The sequence below is a fragment of the Podarcis pityusensis genome, assembly GCF_964106645.2.
Source record: "Podarcis pityusensis genome assembly, chromosome: 9".
Lineage (NCBI taxonomy): Eukaryota > Metazoa > Chordata > Lepidosauria > Squamata > Lacertidae > Podarcis > Podarcis pityusensis.
Genome location: NC_138034.1, coordinates 25,929,939 through 25,955,455, shown reverse-complemented (window position 1 = coordinate 25,955,455; position 25,517 = coordinate 25,929,939). Strand labels below are relative to the sequence as shown.

At 42.6% G+C, this 25,517-nt stretch overlaps 1 protein-coding gene and 2 long non-coding RNA genes across 5 annotated transcripts in view; 2 read left to right on the top strand and 1 right to left on the bottom strand.

Moving 5' to 3' along the window:
* The window catches only part of LOC308485154 (uncharacterized protein), an 81,025-nt gene that overhangs the window by 13,687 nt on the left and 41,821 nt on the right, over positions 1–25,517 (bottom strand). The window lies entirely within an intron of this gene.
* Positions 1–25,517, top strand: part of LOC308485166 — an 86,558-nt gene that overhangs the window by 39,939 nt on the left and 21,102 nt on the right. The window contains exon 5 of one of the 2 annotated variants that reach the window (XR_013990438.1): positions 1,628–1,949. The exons of the other annotated variant lie outside the window; for it this stretch is intronic. This is a non-coding gene — a long non-coding RNA (uncharacterized lncRNA). Of the gene's footprint in view, positions 1–1,627; positions 1,950–25,517 lie in introns of those variants that run through there. 2 annotated transcript variants of the gene reach the window in all.
* Positions 10,754–17,547, top strand: LOC308485158. 2 transcript variants are annotated; one of them, XR_013990422.1, is made up of 3 exons: positions 10,754–10,880; positions 12,707–12,892; positions 16,671–17,547. It is a non-coding gene; the product is annotated as an uncharacterized lncRNA (long non-coding RNA). The 2 variants fall into 2 exon arrangements; XR_013990423.1 differs by lacking the exon at positions 16,671–17,547 and having other exon boundaries at positions 12,707–13,566.

Below are 25,517 nucleotides of genomic sequence, written 5' to 3'. Positions count from 1 at the left end.
AGGTAATGTAAATGCAGGATCAGGAGAAAATTGGTAGGCCTTATCTGATGGTGTATTTATGGTGTCATAGTAACTCTCTACATGAGAAAATTAGGAGGGACGCGGGTGGTGCTGTGGTCTAAATCACTCAGCCTCTTGGGCTTCCTGATCAGAAGGTTGGTGGTTCGAATCCCCGCAATGGGGTGAGCTCCTGTTGCTCGGTCCCTGCTCCTGCCAACCTAGCAGTTCGAAAGCACGTCAAAGTGCAAGTACTGTAGATAAATAGGTACGGCTCCAGCGGGAAGGTAAATGGCATTTCCGTGCGCTGCTCTGGTTTGCCAGAAGCGGCTTAGCTAGCTAGCCACATGGCCCAGAAGCTGTATGCCGGCTCCCTTGGCCAATATTACCTTTACATGAGAAAATTAAAAAATTGTCCAGTAGCATCTTAGAGACCAACTAAGTTTGTTCTGGGTATAAGCTTTCGTGTGCATGCACACTTCTTCAGATATACTGAAACAGAAGTCACCAGACCCTTATATATAGTGGGAGGGTGGGGTGGGGTTTTTCTCAGAAGGGTAGTGGGAGATGGGTGATTGGCTCAACAGGTATGGTAACTGGCGACTGTCAATGATTGCAAATAGTTCTACAGGAAAAAGCAAGGGATAGTATGCAGATGACCAAAAATAGCTTTAGCATATGTAATGAGACAAGAATCCAATATCTCTATTCAGACCAGGTCTCTCCATGCTTTTCAGTTTAGTAATAAGTTGTTATTCAGCAACTCCTCTTTCAAGTCTATTTCTGATTTATTTATTTTTTGTAATAAGACAGCTGCTTTGAGATCCTGTATTGAATATCCTGGGAGATTGAAGTTTTCTCCTACTGGCTTCTCTGTCTTGTGATTCCTGATGTCAGATTTATGTCCATTTATTCTTTGGCATAGGGTTTGGCCTGTTTGGCCAATACAGAGAACTGAAGGGCACTGCTGGCAGATCTATAGCAAACCTTTTTGGAACTAAAACTGAGATATTGGATTCTTGTCTCATTACATATGCTAAAGCTATTTTTGGTCACCTGCATACTATTCCCTTGCTTTTTGCAGGAGGCAGGGGAGAGCTGAACCAGCAGAGAAATAAGAAATAATGATAAATAAGCCATATTGAATTCAATGGGACCTACTCTTAGGTTTTTGTCCCCTTTGTCATGTTTAGAGTAGGCTAGATGAAGTCATTGGGATTCAAGTTAGGACTAACTTAAATCCTATTGATTTCAGTGGGTCCACTCTTTCTGGATCCAGTTCAGAGCAGGGAACGCCATGTTTGCCTAGTTACAATTAATTTCTCCCAGTGATATAACCATGCCAGTTAAAACACAATAAAAACACAATTAAAGGCTACATTCTCTCTTCACAAAAAAGACACTGTTCATGTCCCATTGCCAGAAAAGTCCCCAAATAAAGATTAACAGTGTGCCATGAAGGTCAACAAATCTAGAGCATTTTGCATCAAACAAGGAGTATACTTTCAAGATGACAGTTCCCCAAAGGCAGTTTTCTATCACTAGATCCCTCTCCGTGACAAGGTCAGATGATGGTGAATCAATAAGCAACTGCCACGGATGAGCAGCTATCCTCTTGCTTTATATCCAGCACATGAAAGCAAATTGAAGCCTTCTCCACTGAACTCCAGTGCCATCACCAGCTCCATATGGAAAACAGTATAGAACTGTAGACATATTCCAAGAACAAAGCAGCAGAGAAGAAACCTATGCATTTTGCCCTGGAGCTTCTGTTACTGAAGCAGAAACCAGGGGATGCACCCTGACCTTCTTGTCCATATGCCTTTAAGAACTCATCTCAGCACTAGGAAAAATGGGGCAGGCATTTCATTGGGAAGGGAGGATAGACATACAGCAATAACCGAGTGCTGTTGATTTTTACACAGTGGAAAACAAAGGACTTAAACAAGACCGGGGATGAATAAATCACTTTGGCAGGTGCTGAATTACAGTCCACCAGGGCCTTACCTGAGGAGCATAGTTTATGAAATCCTATATTAATCAAAGAGTTTTATGGTGGTGTTTACACCATGCTTTTTACTGTAAATGCATTTGGCACACTTTCAGAATAAAGTGCAAATGTACTGATGTGCCATGGTTAGGTTGTCTGCACCACCTTATTTTCATAAAACCCATCACTGAAAATAAGATTTAGGAGAGTGCTAAGTCTGTGCCTCTCACCATTTGCCTCTATTTCTTCTCATCCACATTCAAGAGGTAATAACTCTTCCACTCTTGCTTCGCTCATGTTTAGACAAATGTCTAATCCCTTCCTATTGTGCTGTCCTTCAACCATCACCATTAGAACCTTCTGCCTTTTAGATGAATAATTGCAAATTCAGCTGTTAATTGGACTGTTTTTAAAAGAAAATAAACTGAATTTGTCTTTGTATTCCAAACATTCTTCATCTCCGATGTTGAAGCCTTTCTCCTGTTTGCAAAATGTTAGAAGCAGTTTTGTTGTTCATATGCGACTAGGCACACTTATTTCTTGAATGGGATTAATTTCTAATCTCATTCTTATACTGTCCATGTGCACAATTGCACCATCTGTTGGAAGTATGACAGACTTCCAACAATTATGTATTCTGTCTAATGATCGGAACTGATTCATATCTCTTACTAAGCATGTGGATCTTATGCTTATACTTTTCCTAAGAATATCTGAAGATCTCAGAAGACTTTTCAAAATACACACATACTTTTGTAATAGTGCTTGGTTTCTGAGTGGTTTAACTAAAGTTTTAATAAATTAACTACTGTAATAGTAAATGCATGCAAATTCTACAGATTTCATTGAACAGAAACTTGTACTATTTGAAACTCACAGTAAAAATTAGTTTTTGAAAGCATTGTCTTTTAAAAGCATATTTTTTAAAAGCAGATCTGTAATCCATGCCTTTCACAAATGTGTTAAAGGGGAAAGGTGCGACTTAGTAGAGCTTTGGCGCAGAGGATTTTGTGTAGCTCACAAGAATGAGAAGAGTTTATAGACTGCGGCTTCATTGGGGAGTCTTTCATTTTCCACTGAAATCATTTTATCTACTGTACTTTTCCATGTATAACACGCCCCCTTGTATAACACGCCCCCTATTTTGGTAGACTCCAATTTCATAAAATGGCCCAAAGTTGATGAGCTTTTTTTGGGGGGGGGGGGATGCAGTAAATCACTAACCCGATGGTTGCAATCTCTCGCCCCGCTTGCTAGCAATTGCTCACGTCTGCTACAAGCGTCTGCCCGATCGCCTGCAGCGGAAGTAAATAGCAAGCACAATTGCCACAGTGGCAGCCAATCCTCAGCAGCCCTTGACACAGCAAACAATCCCACACCCATTTCCCACAGCCAATACAAAGAAACCTTTGCCACAGCCACCAATCACAATACCAATCACCAATGACAGTCTGCAGTTCGCGGCTGCAACCAATCACCCGTCACCCATACCCACTACCCATGTATAAGACGCCCCCAGTTTTTAAACCTTCTTTTTCAGTAAAAAAACACACCCTAGTCTTATACATGGAAAAGTACGGTACTTGCTTTTACAATAGGTATAGAGAACTTGTACCTTTTCAGATGTTGTAGGACTATAATTCACATCATCCCTGATGATTGAACAAGCTAGCTGGGGCTGATGGGAATGGGAGTTCTACAACATCCAGGCCAGCAATATATTCCCCATATATGATTTAGTGTGACAGCTCAGCAGGAAAGACACAGAGCCATCATACACTGAGCATCACCAGAAAGATGTGGACAAAGGCTTGTCAAGTTAATTCAGACTAACAATTTACATATCTCATTGCAGTTCTTCTTGCCTTGCTTCTACCCTTGACTCTTAGTCTCCCAGCCAGCAGCAGTCCTTAGCCTGTCTACTCCTTTCCTGCCAAAAGAACCCAGGTTCCTTAAGAATTTATTTTCTCCCATCCAAACTGACCTTCACAAGATTTTGCCAACTTTCTGACATCTACATTTGTGGCCTTCCGTAGAAGATTTAAGATCACATATTTTTCTTACATAAAAATATGTAAATGCAGGCCTACAGTGCTGATATCATGATATATTTACAACATGAATCAATTTATAACTCAAAATACATCCTTCTCTTGATGAAAAGAGACATTTGATCAGCATTAAAAAGCCCATATTTTATAGTGATGACAAGAAGCAAGCTATAAATTATCCATAATAGTGAGCAATCCTATGCAAATGTTACCCTCCAGGTTAGAGTGGTGTTAAAGATAAGGGCTAGTCTTGCAATCTTATTATTTTCACTGGACTGGAAAGGACCAGGGATGCAGTACAGCATTCAGTAATCTACCTACTGATGTTTTGGTATAATTAAAAGAGTTTCCAGATTACCTTTGTCCTAGGAGGCAAAAGCAGCTGTTCCAAGACTGAGCAATACTGTGTTGCATGATTTCCAAAGAGCCAGGTGCTATGGCTATCAGCCAGAACAGAATGACAATTGGGTAATCTGTGCAAGAAAGAGCAGTTTCTGCTCCTCCTCCTTACTGGCTGAGAGAGTTAAGTAAGTCAGCTGATCCCCGAGAGTCTTTCCCTCCATTTACACTTGTGCTGAACCTGGCAGAAGGCACTTTGATTCGCCTTCCACAGGATACCAACATAATCAGATGGGAACTCAGATGCACATGGTGGCAACTACATGTAAATAACCACAAAGACAGAGTAATAACTGTGGGACAATGTGGCTAACCCATTGATTTTATTAATGCCAAATAGTATTTGTCAGTACAGTGGTACCTTGGGTTACAGACGCTTCAGGTTACAAACTTCGCTAACCAGGAAGTGGTTGCTCCAGGTTAAGAACTTTGCCCCAGGATAAGAACGGAAATCGTGCGCCAGCGGCGCAGTGGGAGGCCCCATTAGTGAAAGCACGCTTCAGGTTAAGAACTGTTTCAGGTTAAGAACGGAGCTCTGGAACGTATTAAGTTCTTAACCCAAGGTACCACTGTAATTGTCTACACAAAACCTGAACACTTTGACTCAAAATTGCTACAGACAAGGTGCTAAATGGAGTGAAAGTAGATGCAATCGTTTTGAACAAAGCAGAAAGCTGTATGACATTTCACAACTTCCATAGGCATCTAGTTGGCCACTGTGAGAACAGAATGCTGGAATGGGTGGGGCTTTGGTGTGATCAAGCGGGGCTGCTACCTATGATCTTAGATAACTGCACCCACAGAATGCCAATTAGCACGGAGCTAATTTTCTGAGCTCAAAGGCAAATAGATGACAGGCTGGTTGGTTGTTCTTTTGCTTTAAAAACCTCCATCTTTCTGTCAGACAACTATCTAGTCTCAGGGAATAAAAGTTGTATTATAGGAGATGGATGTTGGCTATACAGAAATGTTAGGGTTCAACACCAACGCCTTGCAATACATACATACATACATACATACATACATACATCCAGACTGAAAGCAAAACTACAAAACATACGAGTCTCAAGCACATTGATGGTCCAAATGGAAGAGTACAGCAGAACATGTTATGGTGGAACACGGGCTTCAGAATTCACCCGTCATTTATTTAAAATATCCCTACGCCATAAGGTTGGGTAACCAGTCATCACCAGAAGTTGGTGGAACACTACTAGATAAGAAGGAATCATGTGACACAAGCAAGTGTTGCCTAGTCTTATGAGGATTCTTACTCTGGTCTCTGCTCAGTCAAAGTTGCTCTTGAATTGCTGGTCTGTTAGTTTGCTTCCAGACCTGATCTGTTTCATGCATTCGAAGATTATTAACTATAGCTGAATACCTGCTTGTGTCCTATATATGCCACTAAATGAAATGCCATAACTCAGAAACATCATGGACAGTTAAACTCTCTAGGTGGTATTGTTTTAGTCAGAGTAGACCAATTGAAATTAATGGTTCGAACTTAGTCATGTAATGAATCATAGAATTATAGAGTTGGAAAGGACCATGAGGGTCATCTAGTCCAACCCCCTGCAATCTTTTGCCCAATGTGGGGCTCAAACCCACAACCCTGAGATTAAGAGTCTCATGCTCTATCGACTGCACTATCCCAGTTCATTAATTTCAGTGGGTCTTCTCTGAGTAAATCTTAGTTGAATACCACCCTCTGTTTTCCAACTATGCTCTAATTATAATTTACTCAAACCTGAGGGTGGGTCCAGGTCCTAAATGAGGAAGGACTCAGAAGTTAAAAGATTAGTCAGCGCTATGTTTTGCATCAGTTAGAAACACAGAGATATTCTGAAAATGATATCACAAACTGCTCGACTCAATAGTAGGTAATTTATTTTCAAATACAAGGAGGGATTCTGCCCACAACTATTATTTGAAGTGTTCATTTGCAAACAACAGAAGCTTAGCCTTTATGATGAATGCACTTCAGTTCAGAGACATCTAGGGAAAATATGGGGGTTTTGATTGCCAAAACACAGAGAAGACTGAGAACAGCCCAGCTGAGCTGGAATTATTCATGTTTTAATAAAGTCCAAAGCTACAGTACTGTTATATTAACCAACATGTGCCAGTACATTTCCCTTAGAATGTGCTTTCACCCCAAAGCCATGTTCAATTACAGCAGCATTTCATCTTAGTTTTGTCTACCACTGTCTAAGAACAAACATGTGTGTTTCCCATTCAAATACCCTTTCCCCCCCTCTTGGAACTGTTGGCTTTCATGTATTCTCATCCTCTCTCACTATGCTGAATTTGCACAACTGCATCTACAGGGTAACTTTAATCCATTTTGATCCTGCAGGAGTCCTGAGACAGAACAACAAAACATCCAGATTTAGTTTCTGCCATCTCTAACTTTATGAACAAATGAAATCAACAAGGTCCTTAAGGAAAGCAGGGCAGATGCATGTAGCAAAAATGGACTGGGGTAGTAAAATGCTCCCATTGTTAATGAAAAGGGGAATTAGACATGGTGAGGGACATCACAAGACTTTAGGCTAATCAAACAAAAGCTTGTACCTCTTTAATGAGAAAGAGGATTTTGCAGAGGAAAACAGTTATTGGTTGTAAGTGAATCACAGCTATTGAAATCCAAAGCAGCAGCTGAGGCGGACTTCTTCTTTTGTAGTGAACATATTAGCAACAGACTGAACTATCTTTCTTGCCACACCACAGGGGAGCCTGACAGCCCTCCACATGTTCAAAGAATATGTGAGGTAGGTTGCATGAACTAACTACTTGCCACTACTAATACACCCAACAGCCATGACCACCCCCATTCTGAATGTTTTGGACTCTGTGTGCCTAGCAGTAGAACAACAGCCCTTTTCCATGGATATGGGTGGGGTATAAAGAATATATGATGATGATCTTATTGACATCCTTTGGTTGATCTTATTGACATCCAACACCCTATTAGAATGTGGTTCTTTTTTGGGTTTTTTTATTGGGTTATTGTTTTTAGTTTGATTTTATATGTTGTGGTCTTGTTTCTAAACCACCCTGAGACCTCCAGGTATGGGGTGGTGTATAAATTGAATAAATGATGATGATGACTGGGCCAGGATCCCACCCCTTGCATAAAGGAGTGGGCTCATCAGTGCTGAAGGAAATTGTTCTCCTTGGGCTGCACTGTTTCATCTCCTGAATAGGACAGTCTGACTCTGAGCAATGCCAGGAGGGAACCTTCCATTAGTGCCAATGGAAGTTTCACTTCTGAGGATGACAGCAGCAATGGGATGATTTTGGATGGTACCATGGAGAGAGGAGGAAAGGCCTAACCTTGCCACAATTATCACAGTCCCAGTGGAAAACCACTCCACCTTCAATCAGTTCTTTAATAAAATACACAGCAGCAATTGCCTTTCACAGACAAACAGAAGGTATTTTTTAACTGTCATATTTTTCAATAATAACTGCTCCCTTTCCATCTCTGACCTGAGTCATGGCATTGGGAAGAATATTAAGGAGGGTCAGGGCTTTTTTTTCAGCTGGAACTCGCCAGAACTCAAGTTTACACTTCTCTCAATTTTGCAGGGCACTTCTCCAGCCAACTAATGTGTGTACAAAATGCATATACTAGGGACTGTGTGCATGAAAATGCATATAGCAGTGAAAATATACACACATTGTATTTGGCAAAATTCTTTTGCAAAGATGTGTATATTTGGCAACATTCCATTTTAAAATGTACGCTAAAATGCTGATGGATTTTCATAGGGGTGGAGGAAAATCACACACTGGTGTGGAAATGGGGAGAACTCAACTTAGGGCTGGAAAAATGAGAAATGGAATGAAACCAAAATCGACAGATTTGCCCATCCCTCATTGAGTTACGGTTGGTTTCTCCCAGTCCTGGTGTACCTAGTGCCATCTCCCATCTGCTATGCTTCCTCTCCTCCATCTATCTACCTCCTTTTCTTTGCCATCCCTGCCTCCCAGGCCTTTATCTCAGTTGGTTTACCTACTGCTTCTGCAGTAGCAACATCTCTAGTTTCTCTGGCAACCCAGCAGGCAGGCTGAAACTCCACACAGTCAGCATCCTCCCCACCTGCCATGACTTATTTTAGCTTCTCAGGCAAATGTGCCCTCTTCACCCCAGTCCAGTCCAGGTCTCAACTGCTTCGCAGACTGAGATAGCAGGATGCTTATTCTGGAAGGAAATGAAGCAAACCAGCTTAGCACACAAACAGTAAGCAAGTCATATTTGAAGGGGTCCTAGATAAAGAGTCCTCTTTTTTGAGGAGTCTTTCTCCCTTATTCGGAAGGTAGAAGAAAGGAGGTAGTGCTAAACATAATAGCCTGGAATGTCATCAGGGAATAAATATGAAGATGACATTCGAGCAAAATAGTAAGTTGGTTCATTTCCACTCCCCCACAATTAATGTTTCCAAAGCAAAGGCAGGAATGGGGTTATGGCCCATTTCCTAGGAGAAGTAGATGTAGTGATGTGATGGCTGTGTTGATTAACCAACTATCTAGCAGAATTACACCCCAACCTGGAAAATGTCTGCTCCATGCAAACTGCCTATGCAAACAAACCATGATATTAAGCCAAAGTTTATTCTTGTGAAACAAAACAAACCACAAACTCTGGTTCAGCTGCAATGCTGAGCCAGGGATCCTGATTTCTGGCTCTCATTTCTGCTAGGGGAAGAAGGAAGTGGGAGCAGTCTCCACATGCATAGTAAACTACTGGCAATGGTTTACTTTGTGAAGTGGGCCAGGATGTCTTCAGCCCTTTTACTTATTTTCTATCCCTGTTAAAGTGGAATTTTTCTTTTCTGTCCCACAATGTTCTCTGCTTCTTCCTGATTGTGTGGACGCTGCTCCTCCACTACGGAGACTATGCCTTATCCCTCACCATCCCTTGTGGCTCAATGCTTCTTTGTTCTTTTGATCTTCAAAAAACTTGCTTCCTTTTTGTACTTCGGTCCACTGCAATCCCAAACTTGGGCGCAGCCGGCCTATAGAGCTGGGTAGTGGATCGGAGTGAAGACTGCTGCACTCTGGTCCATCACTGAAGCACCGCCCCCTCTGGCCACCTAATTGGCCAATTTAAATCTTGAGGATAGCGGGCCATCTCACCCTCCCTTGCAGAGGGGGGCAGGGAAAATTCCTCAACAGTCAGGCTCCAATGGTGAGGACTCTTGTTCATGGAGCTGAGGGCCTGCTATGATGGGCCACAAATGCTGCCCACCTGGAGACTGGGTAACCAGTCATTTTCTATCCCAGTTAAATACAAATGATTCTGTATTCTAGACAGGATTTTGAAAAAAAAGAGTCCCTCCTATCACCCAGAATCTCTCTCAGTGGTCCTCCCCCCCCCCCCATCAGAATATTTTAAAAATACAAAGCGGGTCAGATAAAAATCTGAAGTCAAGCCAGTTCCCACCATTTGTGAGGAGAATCAAATCCTGTTCATTGGTGGAGTTAATGGAAGCAAAGGAAGATCAATTTACTGCAGCACAGAGGCACTACTATCCCTGAACCCTGGGTAACTTCCCTAGGACAAAAACTTTTGCCATGCCTTACACACCTCTTTGGGATGTAATTGGAGTCAAATGGTGCACAATTGCTGTGAAAGGAGTGTACTATTCAGTCAATGAGCTTTGTAACTGATCCAACTTTGTTCAATGGGCTTTTTTTAAAAAAAGAAAAGAAAAACCACACACACCTCCATTCAAAATATTGCCATTTCTACCTTTGTAAAGTATCCCTGGTATTCCATGGCAAGGAAGCAAACGTGAAGCAGCATGTGTTCTGAAAGGATACACTCAGTAAAACAGTTACACAATAGTTAGGGTCAAAGAGGCTCTCGCAGCCTGAGAGCTTTTGCGGATCACAGAGAGTTCTTTGCATCAGCAATGCACTCTGTTCAGGGATCACTGTGTGTCATATACTGTTTTGCATTGATTCACTGAACTCCCAGACCTATCAGCTCATCTTCTTTCAATGAGACACAGCTAATTTCAAGTACAGCTGCACTGAAAGTCCTCAGGAAACTCTTTCAGTATGAAAAGGAGGCTTTTGGGGGGAAGTTATACATTTTCTCCAAAGACTGCCAAATGCTAATCTTGTGTATGCCTGCTGGCTGTTGCTTGCACCAGTCATTTCTTTCTATCACTGGGGATCTCCTTCCTCACAACACAATCACAGCCAATTGGGGATCATACTCTGAATGTAAAGATTTCAGATGGCCATGTAGCCAATCAGGCTTGGCATCATGATGACATAATGGAAAATGTCATAGTGGAGGATAAAGAAAGCCACTACAGAGTGAGAACATGGCTTTCTAGCTGGGTTGGGGGAACACATCTGATCTTGAATACATTTTGTGGAGGAAAGGGATCAGCTGCCCACACTATCATAAGGAACAGACAGTGCAGGTACTTCCCTACCCAAAACTTCTTTCTTGTCCCATTGTTCTCCAAATTTTTCTCATTTGTCCACAAAAGCTGCCAAAGGGGATCCCTTTTCATCGCCTCTGAACAGGGCTGCAAATCAAGGGGTCAAAGTTAGCCAAGCCAGAATTTTACACTTTCCTACTTTGAAAAAGGGGTTCTCTTATAATTCTGCTCACTTTCACTGTGGTTTCCTAGGCTAGGGTTTCTGAAGACCAGCGTTTTGTGTTCTCTACAACAGAAAATTAGAATCCCAATATTATTTCCAACATAATGCTAAGGTAAACCTTCTGTCAATGCAATGATTTCCCACCCTGTGGGAAATCATTCTCCCTACCTCCCCATCTGTGCTCCTTAAACTTGCTCAGGACTTCCTCCCCAACCCTATGGAACACTATCTGGGGATAGTGTAGGGGCACTAATCCTTGCAAAAAATCCTTGCACTAGCACTAACCTTGTAAAAAGTTCACTGAATACAGTAGTAGTCCACTGATGTCTTTTACATTTATAAAATAATGGTGCTTATTCAGGATGTCCTCAGGGCACAACTAATAAATTTTAAGGGATCCAGAGTATGCCATTTTGCTTAAGAACTGGATTAAGTTCCTGGCTAGATCTGATCAAAATCTACATTGTTTAGCATTCTTCTCAGCAATCCCAGCAAGTAGCAACCATTCAGTGGTCTATCCAAAATCACAATAGTCATGCAAAAATTCTAGGGCTGTGCACAACCCTCCAATCCTATATCAGAGCAGATCCAGTGCTTCAGAGTGGCACTGATCTAACCTGAGCTGATTCAACCCAGATCTGTGCTCTGAGCAGATTCAGGGGCCTTCCACAGTGTTTAATTAGGGTTCAAAACCTTAATTAAAGATGTAGTCCAGGGAGGGGGGAGAGGAGGCACACAGAGACTGTTGTGTACATCTACTTCTTCCCTCTCCCAACCTCATGTTTAATTGGATTTTAAACCCTAATTAAAATGCAGTTAGGAGAAAGGCAGGAGATGTCTGCGCATCTCCCCCATCTTCTCTGTTATATCACCCCCCCTTCTGCTTTTGACACCCACAGATTGCTTTGGGTGGACCCTATCCAACCTGGGGTAATCCAGGGTTGCCACAATCCTATCTGACTAAATACCAGGTCAACCCAAATCAGCTAGATTCAGTTCAGGATCTGACCAGGTTTGGTACACAGCTCTAACTAGAAGTAGCATGAAGCCAGTTTCTCTCTCTTTGTTTATTCAGTGTCTCTACCACCAGAAGTTGACCAGTGCTCTCAAGTAAAAAGCTCAGTCCCATTTTTGGATTGATTTCATCCATGTAGAAGTATCCACATTTTACTGAAAATTAAAATTTTGCCTTCTCACCGATTTCTTTTTATTTAAATAGATGATGATGATAATAACAGATTAGGCAGTTTATATAATAGTATATCATTTATTTTATAGAGAGTCTCTGCTCATTATTTTTCACATTTCCTTGTCGGAGTACAACAGTAATTAAGGAAAAACAATGCAAATGAATACCATTCCCATCAAGTGAACAGCTCCCCCTTGACATTTTTTAAATGTCATGAAAATGTTGCTACAGTCAGTTACACTTGGATGTTTAATTCACAGAGAAAAACTATAACTAGGGATGCAATGGCCCTATCAGCTTTGAGCAAATAAAGACGTAATTGAAATGGCAGACATGCAGGGAGTTCCTCTGCTACAGAGGGGGGTTGGCAGAAGACTACATACTAAAGTCAAATGATACATCTTCTATTGGTCTTGCCACTGGCTGTCATGACCATACCTGTCAACCTTGCAGATTGTGGTGAAGGACCGAAGAGGAGGAGGTTCACACTACTTCCATGGGGGAATAACCACCAGTACCTTATTCAGTGCCTTCCCAGCTAAAGGACACAGCTTTTTCACCATCCAGACTTGGAGGATGATTCTTCTGCAAAAATCTCTGTCTCCCCAGCTTCACAGAAATCAAAGGCTACCAAATAAGGCAAGTGCCTTAAGCAGCCAGCCAGATGGAGCATACCATATTTTAGGCTTGGTCAGCCTCCATAAGGCTTCCATTGACTCTAGCTCCCTGCAGAGAGAACATCTGCTATATCTGCCTTAGCATGACCCCTTGGAGCTGTCCTAGGTCCTGTCCATATGTTTTCTTCTTGACTAGACTCCCATGTGAGACAGTTTCACTGTTTTGGTGTGTGCACGTGCATGTGTGCACATGCACCACAGAAACAGTCACAAGTTTCATTTATTTCAGTGATGGGGATCTGTAGCTCTCCAAATGTTGCTGGCCTAAAATTCCAATTTTTTCATAACTCTGGGATCTGAACAGGGGGTATCTGAGGATGAGGGCTGGGGATTCAGAGTGGGAAAGAGAATTGCCCTCAGGGCCAGCACCAGATGTACGTAATCAACCAGAAGCACACGTGCAAGAGAATTCCATTATGCCACTACTGCTCTGGTCTGAAGTTGTCACGTTGCTCTCCTCTAACTCAGAAGTCGTAGTGGACCCATAGTTGACCCCACTCTGTTGGAGTCAATGACTGCCAAACAAGCTGGAGTCCTTAAGTAAAGATGAACCTCTTGCCAAAGACAGAGCCAGCAACTTAGACAAAAACCCACCCTTTATGAAAAAAATAAACAAAATAAAAATAATTGCAATTATTTCTACCACTACTTACTCACTTTTATTTCAGCTCACTTATCATAGATACAGGCAGCATTATATTTTGAAGGCAATTAATACAACATACCTATATTTTTGTACTTCTTCCAGTTCACATGGGCTTGATGTGATTACTGGCCACAAGACTTCCATAAAGTGATCTAATATCTGCCTCCTTCATTAAGTCTGAATTTGCAGCATCAACTTTCATTATTAATAAGCTCAGAACATGTTAAACCAAGTCATCTTTGGCAGGTGTTTCAATAGCATAAAAATGGAAAACTATCACTAAACAGGCAGCTGGTAACAAACTCTGAATTAATTTCTAACCGATGTATTCTATAAAAGTGTATTCATCTATGAGCCAACAACATAGTGAAGGGGATAAAAAATTAATTTGTATTTCATAATTTTCCCAATACCATCTTGCTGGCCTGACCTTAACAAGAAACCCACAGAGGATCGTAGGGCAAGGCAGCCCACTAGCTTCAGCACCATGGAAAGCTCCGGGTGAACAACTTGCTCCAAAAAGAAAGTCTAAGGGTGAAATGAAGCCTTTTATACATCTGCGGCCTGATTAGCCATTTCATCCTTGAGCAGCGGAAGACCTTAAAGGGGCAAGTCTCTGCCTTGGATGTTAGCACTCCTCCTCCTGTCTTGACAATTCCCTGCAGTCTTATTGCCTAGGCTGATGGGCTGAAATGGGGATTTGCATTCCTGGTGCAAAGGGGTCTGTTCCTTGAGTAGTGTAGGCTCTTCGGACCACAGAGGTCCTAGTTCAAGTACCCAGTTATTTAAAAATGCTCTCTCCCTGTCATTTCCCTCATCAATTTCAATGCTCCTCTAATTCCACTTAAGGATCTCCAGTTTACCTTCTGACTATGTAAATTTCTTCCTCACTCTCTGCTTCCCAACAATAATTTATTTTCCTCTATCTCCTTCAGTTTAATCTGCCATTCCCATTCCCATTTCCTTCATCATTTCTTCTCCAGTCTTCTAGCATTCCACTTCTCATTTCTACATAGCCTCCCCTTCTCTGTCCACTTTCCTCTCTGCCTGCCAACCCATTATCAAAGTCAACTTCCTCTTAAACCTTTTATTGACCCACTCACTTTAGATTTACTTTCTCTGCAATTTGTTAGCACTTAATCCTTGCACATCCAATTTGTGTAATACTTCCATCTGGCCATATTGTCTCTTCCCATCTTTGTTGTCCCTGCCTTAGACTGTAACCCTTCTGGAAAGAACCTTGTTATTTGGGTAACCTATAAATTGTGCACTAAAACGTACTAAAGGCAAGATGGGAATTTTTAAAAAAGAAATTACCTTAGAGTGTGGGATAAAACAAATTAATAGTGGTGTAGAAATTAATGCTCAAGTTGCTACAAGAACTTACTCTTCTTTTCTATGATAAGTGACTGAATACAGAGCTATATGTTACCTTACACAGAAAGGACACAGACCAAAACAACAACAACAACAACAACAACAACAACAACAACAATATTTATACCCCGCCCATCTAGCTGGGCCTCCCCAGCCACTCTGGGCGGCTTCCAAAAAAATATTAAAATACTGTAATACATCAAACATTAAAAGCTTCCCTAAACAGGGCTGCCTTCAGATGTCTTCTAAAAGTCTGGTAGTTGTTGTTCTCTTTGACATCTGGTGGAAGGGCGTTCCACAGGAAGGGCACCACTATTGAGAAGGCCCTCTGCCTGGTTCCCTGTAACTTGGCTGATATTTGTAAATATCCCTGTAAAAGATGCTGATATTTGAAGAAAAGACACTTGTGCAAAAATTAATTTCTCCTCTCTGTGACTACCTTCTCCCATATCTTCTGCTTCTCCTTGAGCCATAGGATATACATTTTATAATTGATTAAAATTCTGAAATCACAACCCACCCATGTCCTTTTATCTACGCCTTGACCACACCCCACAGGCCTTCCAACATAAATCCCCCACCCCATTCAATTCAATTCCTACATTTTTGTCATTATTTATCCATATGCCTAAATCCAAAATCCCATGTTTTTCTGACTCCATGGCTACTGAATTCCCTTTCAACCAACCTAATGATCTAACCCACAGTAATATGTACCCCAAAATGGTCACATAGTTTATGTGCTGCCCTTCAGTAGGAAACAAGCAGCCACTGATAAGCCAAACCATGGAAGTGGAGAATTCTGTTATGAAACGCCTTATTTCCTTTTCCCTATGGAAACAAGAGGCACAGCAGCAAGCTTGATGCCAGTGTACTGATGGAAGAAGTCTGGCAGCATTGCTTGCAGGAATCTAATAAATGTAAAACTGGTGTTTATCCTCTAGTTCTTGAATGCCTCATTTAAAAATAACATTATTGATCTGGCATTTTGCTGTTTAAATGGGCCCTTGAGACTTCTATTCTTGTGTCATCCAGAATTGATTCTTAAAATCTATAATTTAAAAAAATCAGAGTTTTAAGCATTCCTGTATCATTAATGTGCCACGAACTGCTCATTTTTGCTGTAAGAAATCTATGCATTGATTTTAAAAAATGTCACTTGGAGTTGCACTTCCCACCACAAGAGAAATTTTTTTGGATGACTTACATACCGATATCAAGTACATTCACATGGAAGTGGCTCTAAATGTCCCCATTGTGGACATTTCCCTTTGTGGACAGCTCACAAGGCTCAGGCTCAGCCTGAGTTCGGGTTTCAATTCCCCATAGTCATTCAGACAAGCTTTGCCTGAGCTCTGTCCAGCATACAATATTCGCTGTAGTGGTGGAGATTGGCTTGGCCACAGGAGAATGTGTTCAGATGACCTCTGCCCTCAAAGGGAAGACTCCCTTTAGCATAACTTCTGCCTGTGAAGTGTGTGGTCTGCTATGCACTTAACTTGAACCCATGACAAGATCCTGTGATTGTGTACTAAAGCTTTTCTCCCACTTTTTGTCTTGGCTCCTTGCGTCATTTCATGGATCTACATTGTAAATAATTAGTACACCACCCCAATGCAAGTCAGATACTTTGTTAAACTTCTGTGAGGTTCATTGTACACTTGCTCAACAACTACTGGCTTATGCGGAAACAAGATAATTTCTCTCTCTTCTGCAGGTGTTGGGGAAGGTCACCATAATATCTTGCTTAGAAATGAATAAGGCCTATTATGCAATAAGCCATCTGTATGCCAAAGAAGAACTGATGACAATAGCTGCAGAAAACCTTCAGATGTATAGTCCTCATAAATATGTTCTGTAAGCTTGTAGCAGTTGTGTATCTACATGTCTGAGCCATCAGATTGCGAGTCAGCTTGCACAAGTAGATATACGTCCCTAGCCTTTATATTGGAAGGTGCTTTAAGAAGTTATAGCCTAGCTACAAACTACATCCTTAACCTTTTTAAGGGAGAGCTGCATGGTGCTTCTATTCTTCAGCAATATCAGCTGCCTTTTGTAATTCTCATTAGTAAGGCAATTGCACATCTTCCTCTGTAATCTGAAGACTTCCTTGGTCTTTCCATGATATATAGTAATGGATTGTCTGAGTGGGAGGCACACAAGGCCCTACAGCACTGTGGTTCTGTGAAATGAGCCACACTACAGATATATTTTAAGCAGCAAACAGGTACCGTGAAACACCTCCTCAGAACATCTACAGGCTAGTTTATAAATGCACATACTCCACTTGATTACTCAATACAGTAACTCATCAAGGAATGTGTGTGAACTGATTCTGCTTGAAATTATCATGGTTCAGCTAATGTAGGATGATATGGAAATTCCATCTCTGGTGTTTGATCTGTGATGGGGAATTCCATCCTTATGAATAAACAACTAATAAATATGTATGTGTCGAAGCAGCTCCATGCAAGCTTCTGCTAATTACTAGGAATATTAAAGGACCAGCTCACACATGGCTTGCAGGAGCTGCAAAAGCTGTTATCTCGTGGGATAGTACAACATGGACCCCTTTTCTTCCCGATTTCCAGAAAAGCAGCATAATAGTCCATACCTGGCACTGCTGGGCCATACAGATGCTGGAGCAGACAACCAGGGCAGCAGTCCTGAAGGAAGCTCTTGCAATGGATTAGTGATAGGTTCTGGCACTAGCGCCAGATGGTGGTGAGGCCCCCCTTCATGCTGTGGAATGAACTTTACACTGGCTTAAAGTGCACAATTTCATAGTGTTTGGGTCATCAGTCTTCGTAAGCAAAGCTATTAGAGTTTGGCTGGCATAAGCAGCTACCCTCAGGCTCAGTGGCATGTCTTGTGTTAGAAACATGAGTTTCCTCCTCCAATAGGCAATTGATCTAGAGCCTTTTCCTGTAGGGATTGAGCAGTCATGACTGTATGATGTGGACAATATTGCCCTAAGCCCTAAGCAGACATTTTGACTGGGTACATTGATTTTACTTGAATAATAATAATAATATAATTTATTATTTGTACGCCGCCCATCTGGCTGGGTTTCCCCAGCCACTCTGGGCGGCTTCCATAGAAACCAAAAAACACTAAAATATCACACATTAAAAACTTCCCTGAACAGGGCTGCCTTAAGATGTCTTCTGAATGTCAGGTAGTTGTTTATCGCTTTGACATCTGGTGGGATGGTGTTCCACAGGGTGGGCGCCACTACCGAGAAGGCCCTCTGCCTGGTTCCCTGTAGCTTTGCTTCTCGCAATGAGGGAACCGCCAGAAGGCCCTCAGCGCTGGACCTCAGCATCCGGGCAGAATGATGGGGGTGGAGACGCTCCTTTAGATATACTGGACCGAGGCCGTTTAGGGCTTTAAAGGTCAACACCAGCACTTTGAATTGTGCTCGGAAACGTACTGGGAGCCAATGTAGGTCTTTGATTTGAAAGAGAGGTAGAGCTAGGTATCATCTGCATATTGATGGACACCCAGTCCAAACCCCCTGATGATCTCTCCCAGCGGCTTCATATAGATGTTAAAAAGCATGGGGGAGAGAACGGAACCCTGAGGCACCCCACAAGTGAGGGCCCAGGGGTCTGAACACTCATCCCCACCACCACTTTCTGAACACGGCCCAGAAGGAAGGAGCGAAACCACTGTATAACAGTGCCCCCAGCTCCCAGCCCCTCTAGACGGTCCAGAAGGATGTTATGGTTGATTGTATCAAAGGCCGCTGAGAGATCCAGCAGAACTAGGAAACAACTCTCACCTTTGTCCCTAGCTCGCCGGAGATCATCAACCAGTGCGACCAAGGCAGTTTCAGTCCCATGATGAGGCCTGAATCCTGATTGGAAGGGATCCAAATGGTCCGTATCCTCCAGGTGTGCCTGGAGTTGTTCAGCAACCACGCGCTCAATCACCTTGCCCAAGAATGGAAGATTTGAGACTGGGCGATAGTTGGCCATACTGGCCGGGTCTAAAGATGGTTTTTTTAAGAAGTGGTTTAATAACCGCCTCTTTCAGCGGATCTGGGAATGTTCCCTCACAGAGGGAAGCATTCACCACCCCGCAGAGCCCATCGCCCAGCCCTTCCCGGCTTGCTTTTATTAGCCAGGATGGGCAAGAGGAGACAGGTGGTTGGTTTCACGCGTCCAAGCAGCCTGTCCACATCCTCGGGGGTAACGGATTGAAATTGATTCCATGCAACTTGACCAGACAGGGCTCCAGCACTCTCCCACCCCAGCCCTGCTCCCACGGTGGTGTCTAGCTCCTTCTGAATATGAGTGATTTTATCTGCAAAAAACTTTGCAAAATCGTTGCAGGAGATCTTGGGGTCTTTACAAGGCCCCGGTGGTAAAGGTGGTTCCGTTAAATTGCAGACCACCTGAAAGAGTCTCCTGCTACTATTTTCTGCAGATGCAATAGAGGCGGTGAAGAAAGTCTTCTTCGCCTTTGCTATCGCCACTTGGTAGGCTCGACGTTGAGCTCTAACCTGTGTCCAGTCAGATTCGGAGTGAGTTTTCTGCCACCGACGCTCTAGCCGTCTCAGCGATTGAAGTGGGAAATCTGGAGTCAGACCCCACCACAGTCATGCTGATTGTGGCTGTGTGTGTGTGTGTGTGTGTGTGTGTGTGATATAGGCTTTCTTCCACATACCAGAGCAGCAACACTGGCAATAGGACTGTGTCCTTTGCTGCACCTGAGGATACAGACTAGCTTGCAAAGGGCAAGCCAAGCCATTACGGTACATACAGCTCTGTCCTCCAAAACCACACAGTTGTTCTCTCTCATAGATTCCCATCACCTGTGCCAGCTACCTCACTTGGCCTAATGGTAGGGCTGGGCTTACACCTGCCATTTCAGACTCCTCTCCCTGCCTTTTCATTCACCAGTGCTGGAATGTGCATCTCTCACAGTGCAATTCCCCCCTGCCCCTCTATGTATATCACTCGATGTGCCTGCTAGCATACAGAATGGAGAAAACAAAAGGGCATAGCTGACCCCCCCCCCATGGCAATGTCTTGGTGGCTGGAATAAGTCCAGGCAGAACTTAGAAACAGAGCTAGCAAAAAGAAAGGGGGGAGGGAGAGATGAAGTTATAGCAATGGGAGGAAAAAAATAAAATAAATTCAAGGACACGATGACAACTGCTGTGAGGAGCCTCTGACTGTTACAGAGGTATTAGAACGTTGCCATGGTTACAACTTTCCCCCCACAAAGGGATAAGCAGACTTTTAATAGAGGGATTTATTGATGGTTGTGCTGTAGCAAGAGTGTCCAGCAGAAACTGGCAGAATGGGGGAAACTGTGATAAGCAATTAGAGTGTCCTAAGCAGGCAATGAATAAACTTCAGCAGTCCCCTGGGGAAACACGAGAGTGATTATTTGAAAATGTAGCATAGTTTCAAGGAAATCAGAGGCAGCTGTTACCCAGTGGGTCACTGCCATTTGTCTCCAGAAATAATGCAGGGTTACCTCAACTACTAAATACAGTGGTATCGCGGGTTAAGAACTTAATTCGTTCTGGAGGTCCTTTTTTAACTTGAAACTGTTCTTAGCCTGAGGTACCACTTTAGCTAATGAGGCCTCCCACTGCCACTGCCACACAATTTCTTTTCTCATCCTGAAGCAAAGATCTTAACCCGAGGTACTACTTACGGGTTAGCGGAGTCTGTAACCTGAAGTGTCTGTAACCTGAAGCGTCTGTAACACGAAGTACCACTGTACTGTGCTGTGCAACAGTTACATATCTTCTTTTTCTCTGTGTCTGCAAACACAGGCCATTTCATCACAAATCCCCTCCAAATTCCTTATTTTGCGGCTGAATATTATTTTGCTCTGAAAGTAATAGTCTGTAGTCTATCTTGAGAATCACACACTACTCTTTTTCCAGCTTAGCATATAAAGACCAGTTTACATAAACTCTCCTCAGGTGCTAGCTCACCCCCATGTCCATTTTTGGAAGGTAACTCTCTGCAGTGGGAAGCCTTGGATATATGGGGGCGGGATCCCTATTTTTTGGAACCTGAGAAAACCAGAGCTCCAAACACACAGAAGTCGTCACCACAGTTCCGTGTTTTTATGCCTGAAAGGGGCTGTAGACCCAGCAGAATCAAATGATTAGCTGGCCTGTACCACTCCAGGTAGGGGGCCTGCATATTTGAATGGTTTTGCATGAAAAACCACCCTGAACATACCAAAACGGCATGTCAGGGAGGTATAGGCTGATACTTTCTCCCGGGCTTGCTAAATTTCTACAGGCAGGAAGTTTTTCACTCAGAGCAACACAGCATATAGGGCTGGATTGAACTAAGCTGTTGCGTGCACAGAAAGAGGTCTGCTCTGCTCATGCAATAGGACCAGAGGTGGATTTAGGGAAGCATGACCGGTTCACCCACATTGGGTGCCAAGTCGAGAGAGTACTGAAACAATGACTTAGAATGGGAGGCGAGAGGCAGGTGGCACTGAATTTTGGCTTCTCAAGGGGCACTGCTGAAATATGAAAATTCAAAGTCCACCATTGACAGGACTGAACCCCTCCCACCCCACATTTTGTGTAAGCAAACCCAGACATGTAGAATGTGGACATGTGTTTTAAGCTGATTTTTATTTTCTTACTGATTTTCTTTTTTTAATCCTTTCAAATTGTGTGGTTGTTTTTTACTCTTTTTACTGATATTTTTATTGTGTTATTTTTATAAACTGCTTTGAGCTTACACTCCAGCAATATATAAATCTTGTGAAATAAATAAAAGTGCAGCTGTTGTTATGGTGGATATGTCTGAGGAAAATGGTGGTTAGGAACCCTCTATTATTAGTGATAACTGCCCCCTGCCCTAAAGTCTTGAATAGCTACAGGGCTGAATGGGGGGAGGGTAGTAACCTGCCAAATATCTGCTTGTCATTTGTCTTTTAGACTGAGGAGCACCAACCAAAAATGTGGCAATACTAGCTGTCATGCGTTGATGGGGAAAACACTACAGTACATGTCAAAGGCTTACAAACTAAGCCTCCAATAAAGGGAGGACAGAAGCAGAAAAAAGTTCCACTGAACACAGTGGGGTATATAGCTACCACTTTTGTTAATTTATGTATATATGTGCGTAGATAGATAGATATCTGTTCCCAAGCTAGGTGAGAACTGTTACCATGGTTTCGGTTTTACACTACTGAAAACGGGGATGGGGAGAGATAGGGATTTATGTAAGCAAGCGAACCACAAATGCAGCACTGTCGACTTAGAGCGGACATTTACTGACTTGAACAACTTCGCCAGGGAATACTTTCTTTATTAGGAAATGAAACGGCGGCGGGGGGGGGGGGGGGAGAGACAACGAATCAAAAGCAAGCTGAAATTCTTCTTCACCTCTGAGCTAGACCACTTCTTCCATAGAAATGTCAAAGCTGGGATTCTGTGCCCACGTTCTTTCATTTATGTGTTATATAAACTAACAGACAACCAGTTTACTTTTGGGGGGGTGTCGCAAAATGCACCCCAGAGCAGTTTTCAACTATAGACAATAAAAATCCATGAGATCTAGCAATCAAATCGTTAACACATATAAAATATTTGTTTCCATATAAGGTGCACACACTGATAAACCCTCACACACACTGTGGGCTTGTACACTTTGCTTGCCAACCCCACCTAACCCTTTGCCAACTTGCCCACACCTGACCCACCCCACTCCTTTGACACTGTATCCACCCCCTTGCCTATCCCATGTGGCAGTAGTGGACTTTGGGCTCCCGAATTTCAGTGGTGCCCTGTGCAATGCTAAAATCCTTCTATAACAGGTGTAGCTAATGTGGTACTCCCCAAATGTTACTCCCACCATCCTTGACCATTAGCCATGCTTACTGGTGTTAATGGGAGCTGGGGTCCCACAACACCAGGAAGGCACCACATTGGTTACCTATATTCTACAGCAACAATCTCATAGAATATAAATAGACTACAGACTGTAAAATATAGCTTATTCTAGAAGTAAGACCAGAGGACCAGAGATTCAGGGCCAAGTATATACCTACTTTGAGACATTTGCCCCCTTCATACATTATGCATATGAGATCATGAGTTGATCAAGGAGTGGGGCCACACCCCTGCATTAGGACATACCACTGGCTCTGCCTCCTGGACATCAGTACACATGTCTGCTTGGAGGAAACTTACATGTGAGCAGAAAGATCTGTCATATCAGGACTCTAGGAGTAGATCCACAGGTTGGTGCCTACACCATTCAAGGTCTGTGATCCACAGAACCTTTCCAACAATAGCTCGATCTACTTCTCTCTCACACTATTTATATATATCTCCATGCAACTATGAATATCCATTCCCCTGGATAATACAGATGCTAATCTTATATGTAATTGTCAATCTAACAATATATAACTAATATAATTGAGTGTGTTGCAGGTTCCATGTTGCTGCATTATGTTTATGTCACAAATGCCTTAATTTTCCATCTTTCCTTTCTTTCTTGCAACCCCCTTCAGTAGTTTGTTTCTTGCGTATGATAAACATTTATGTATCAATTTTATGCCAATGCACCCACAGTTTATAGCAGCAGCTTAGAGTTCAATAGTGCCATACAACAAGGGAAAGGAACAAGGATGGGAGAAAAAAATATGCATTCCTTGCTTCCATGGCTGCTACATGAGACAGTTCTGGGTTGGAAGGAGAGAAATGTGATCTGGTCCCAGCTGATCTAATGGAGGAGGCCTCACTATATGACCACACCCACTTTTGCAGTCAGGTGGAATTGTTGCTGATGGTGATCGGTTCCAACAGAGCCAATGGAGGACGCTGTTTGGCCAACTAGTCTCACCTGTCCCTCTTTTGTATCCAGGTGAAATGGCCACTGAGGGAGATAGTCATCACTTTCTCTCCTTTTACCAATGGCTTTGTATAGTTGTAATATAACATACCAGTTACTTGCAGGGCTTTTTTTCAGCCAGAACTCACTGGAACTCTGTTCTGGCATCTCTCAGATGGGCACCATTGCCATTATAAGAGAATAATGGTGTTCATGTTGAGTTCTGGCACCTCTTTTTCTAGAAAAATAGCACTGGTTAATTTTATGGTGGGACAAAGCTGCCCTCCTGACACTAGCATCACTCCTGCTTATCTGGGCAGGGCTTGGGCAGGGTGAAGGCTGAGCAGTTTCTCCGGTGGGATTGGCACCCTCAGTACAGTGCTTCTCTTTCTGCAGCAGCATGGCTCTGGCTTCCTTCACAGCCTATCCAGGTAAACAGCAACACCCATGTCAGAAGGGCATCTTCATCCCATGTATACCATGATTGTGTCATACAGTTTGGTAAAACAAAGAATGCAACTTTACATTGCTCTATATATGTGAAGGCAAAACACGCTGTTTAAGAATCACATGCCTGAAGGAAGTAAACCCCATGGTGCTTAAAGAAGCTTTGTTAAGCCTGTTTAGGACTGCAGCCTTAGGAAGTTTATAAACTGTACTGTAAAATGGTGGGCTTTCACTTAATCCATGCAAATGCATATAAGGTAATTTACAGCCTGGTCCTATGCATATTTATTTTCATCCCCCTGGCACTGGAACTGTTTTTCAGTAGCAGAGCCCATGCTTTGCACATAGAAACGTTCACATTCAATTCACCAGATCTCTACTCAACAGGATCTCAGGTACTGGATTTGGAGAGATCCCTATCTGAATCCTTGAAAACCTGCTGCCAGCTATTGTTACAAATATATATCTGCACATAGGAAAAAAGTATCTTTGTAAACTGTACCTTTTAGCTATGGCCTGAAAACTCCTTCTGTATGTGAAGCAATAAATAGTAGATTAAGTGATGTGTGGGTCCTCCTAGACAAATCTGGCAGTGTTAAACACACCACATATCCTGCAGTCCTATGTAATTCGACTCAGAAGTACATCCCATTTGACTGAGTAGGACTTATACACAGGAAAGTGAACCCAGGACTGCAGCCTTAAGCTGCTGTAGTGATAGTTGGTTTCAGGAGGACTAACATGTTACCTCCTGCATTGCTTATTTCAGGGCTTGTCGCACTCATTTTTAAATATATATATACATGCTAATGCTTAACCCACCATCCACGGTTGATATGAATAAAACTCTGGCTCTGCAGTATGCAAGGCTGGTTTCCCATATATATTAAGAAAGGTGCCCAGAATGGAGAAACTACTCAGCTTTTTCCTCCCAGGTACGTGTCCTTGTTTCAGATGGTGTGTTAAAAGGGCCTGAACCCAGAGTGTCATGCAAATGTGCCCTTCAACACAGTGGCTGTAATTATTTATTGAGAACCCAATGGCATTTTAATTTATGAGACAACATACTATTGAGAACTCATTACATTAATAGCCAAATTGCATCTGGATTCATTAGGCTCAAAACTCTAGAGCAGCCAACAATAGCCCCCGAGGGCACTGGATAAAATTCTAACTTGCTGCACTGTTAATTGCTCTTGATGGACAACAGGAGGAAAACAGGGAGCAAAAGAATAAGCACTTTCTACGGTTCACATCCACAGAGCCTTTCTTTTTTAAAAAAA